The sequence below is a fragment of the Stegastes partitus genome, unplaced genomic scaffold (genome assembly GCF_000690725.1).
Source record: "Stegastes partitus isolate 25-593 unplaced genomic scaffold, Stegastes_partitus-1.0.2 Scaffold86, whole genome shotgun sequence".
NCBI classification, from domain to species: Eukaryota; Metazoa; Chordata; class Actinopteri; family Pomacentridae; genus Stegastes; species Stegastes partitus.
Window position 1 is genome coordinate 575186 of NW_007577817.1, and position 3378 is coordinate 578563.

The following is a 3378-nucleotide window of genomic DNA, read 5'->3' on the forward strand; positions in this document are numbered from 1 at the left end:
TCTGGTGGAAACCTGCAGGAGATGGATCACAAACAATACAGCCCAAAACTCCATTTCCTGACAGATCTCTATAGTTATTAGTAGAGATGCGCCAACCCGATACTGGGTATCTGTATCGGGCCGATACTGGACGAAATTACGGTATCGGATGATTTCCTTCACAGTGGTAACTGGCCGATCCGATACCGCCACACACACACAATCCTGCCTTCCGACACATCCACGTGTTCGTCTGCTCATTGGTTATAAGTGTACAGCGTCAGAGAGTGTCTGCAACCCGACTGGTCAAATCTACAAGGGTGGAACATGTGCGTACCAGGTTGACTGTCTGAGACACTCCATTGGCTCTTCAGGCTGTCACTCACCCCCAAAGCCCTTGTATTGGCCAAGCTAGGTGTCAATCAAAAGCTGAGATGTCCGTCTAGCTGCCTGTAGTGCTTTCAGCATGATCTAAAATAGATTCAGCCTGATTTTGCCAGAAGAAATGAATCAAACAGCCGGAGCTGATCTCAAGCTGGGAAGACATTACTGCAGAATTTGTGCCTTTGAGGATCTAATACGTTTTACGGACCGAATTATTTTACAGGATTATGTTCACTGGTTCTGTCCGGACAGAATGAGATCATGCTGTTGAGGAATGAGCGATGTTTGAGCTGCAGAGAGCCTTCAAAAGTAAGAAAACTCAGATTTTAACATTTTGCTTTTCTGTACAAAAAGCTCTTTGTGTCAACGCTGTGGTTGCTGCAGGTCAAAAAAGTTTATATCATCGGAAAGAGGAAACTCTGAGCTTTCATTTGACGTGTATATTGTCGGGAAACTTGATTGTGGAGTGAGCACATATGGCTGTAATGTTTTTGGAAAGTGGTCACTTCCCGCCGGCGGGACGTGGGAGCGGTAAGGGGTTAAAAATACTCTTCTTAAATTTTTTTTAAAAAAAATTGGAAGTATATATTGAGTGAAATCACCCTTTAAAACTACATCGCGCACCCGAACTAGAAGCCGTGCACTTATATGGCCGTAGAAAATGAGAACAGCCCTCTACGAGCAGCCCTCTACGAGCAGCCCAGTACGTGCGGTCTCCGGCTCTGCAGACATACCCTTCCTATTGGATCCCGCCAATAATACCTGACTGCAGCCGGTGCTGTCCCCGAAGCTGCAGCAAACCACGACCCCTGCACAACACGCCCCTACACACCACGCCCCCGGCCCCTTACACACCATGCCCCTGCCCAATAATACCTGACTGCAGCCGGTGCCGTCCCCGAAGCTGCAGCAAACCACGCCCCTACACACCACGCCCCCCGGCCCCTTACACACCATGCCCCTGCCCAATAATACCTGACTGCAGCCGGNTCTGGTGGAAACCTGCAGGAGATGGATCACAAACAATACAGCCCAAAACTCCATTTCCTGACAGATCTCTATAGTTATTAGTAGAGATGCGCCAATCCGATACTGGGTATCGGTATCGGGCCGATACTGGACGAAATTACAGTATCGGATGATTTCTTTCACAGTGGTAACTGGCCGATCCGATACCGCCACACACACACACAATCCTGCCTTCCGACACATCCACGTGTTCGTCTGCTCATTGGCTACAAGTTTACAGCGTCAGAGAGTGTCTGCAACCCGACTGGTCAAATCTACAAGGGTGGAACTTGTGCGTACCAGGTTGACTGTCTGAGACACTCCATTGGCTCTTCAGGCTGTCACTCACCTCCAAAGCCCTTGTATTGGCCAAGCTAGGTGTCAATCAAAAGCTGAGACGTCCGTCTAGCTGACTGTAGCGCTTTTAGCGTGATCTAAAATAGATTCAGCCTGATTTTGCCAGATTTTGAGTGAAATCACCCTTTAAAACTACGTCGCGCACCCGAACTAGAAGCCGTGCACTTATACGGCCGTAGAAAATGAGAACAGCCCTCTACGAGCAGCCCTCTACGAGCAGCCCTGTACGTGCGGTGTCCGGCTCTGCAGACATACCCTTCCTATTGGATCCCGCCAATAATACCTGACTGCAGCCGGTGCTGTCCCCGAAGCCGCAGCAAACCACGCCCGCTACACAACACGCCCCCCGGCCCCTTCCACACCACGCCCCCGCCTGCTGTTGGTATGGTGGCGCGCAGGTAGAGAAGCAGTAGAAGAAGAAGAAGAAGGCAATGCGCGCCAATAAACCAGGAAGAAGAAGAAGAAGAAGATGTCAATGCCGATTCAGGCAATAATACCTGACTGCAGCCGGTGCTGTCCCCGAAGCTGCAGCAAATCACGCCCCTACACACCACACCCCACGGCCCCTTACACACCATGCCCCCGCCCAATAATACCTGACTGCAGCCGGTGCTGTCCCCAAAGCCGCAGCAAACCACGCCCCTACACAACATGCCCCCCGGCCCCTTGCACACCATGGTGTTAGTTTCAGCCTGTGCTCGCATTATTTTTAAGTAAGTCTATTAATTCATATTTTTGGTTGGCAGTTTGCACCTAGTGTATGACGATAAGTTTGCTTTGAGATGGATATGGATGAGTTTGCACAGAATCCCACTTTGGATAAATTGGAGCGATGAACTGCAGCAGATTTGTTATTAATTGCAAACATTACGGATGTTTCTGTGCCTCTGCATGCTAAGAAAGCTGAGATTAAGGCATGTTTGTCAGAAGGGCTGGTGAAAAAGGGAAAAGTTACTCTTCAGCCTCAGCCAGGTAGCGCACCTGAGGGTTTGAAGGAGGAAGTAGAAGCGGAGGCTGCCACGTCCACACAAACCCTCGACGTTCGGGTGACGTTGGGAGTGGAGGCTCCTGCCGACACCCAGACCTCACGCGTTGGCTGATTCAGGCTGGTGTAGACACTGAGGATCTAAAGCTGGCACTCCGTCTGTGTGAGGTGGAGCTTCAAACTAAAACCAAAGAGGTTGAGCACATGCATCTCCGCATATGAGCGTTAGAGCTCGAGCGCCCTTCACCTCAGAGAACGTCTACCCCTATAGCCACACACATTCCCACGGCCGCTTCTGAACATTTTGATGTAGCAAGACATATTGCTCTGGTTCCACCATTTCAAGAGTCAGAAGTGGATTTTTATTTCAGTGCTTTTGAGCGCATCACTGCAACTTTGAATTGGTGCACAAATGTTTGGAGTCTTTTGCTACAGTGTAAGTTGGTAGGTAAAGCGCAAGAAGTCTGTGCAAGCTTATCCATAGATGAAAGTCTCGACTATGACATTGTTAAAGCCACCGTGTTGTATGCATATGAATTAGCACCTGAAGCTTGCCGCCAAAAGTTCAGTTCACAGGAAAAATCTGCCAACCAAATATATGTAGAGTTTGCACGAGAAAAAACAACTTTGTTTGATAAATGGTGTGCTGCGAGCAAGGTGCAGAC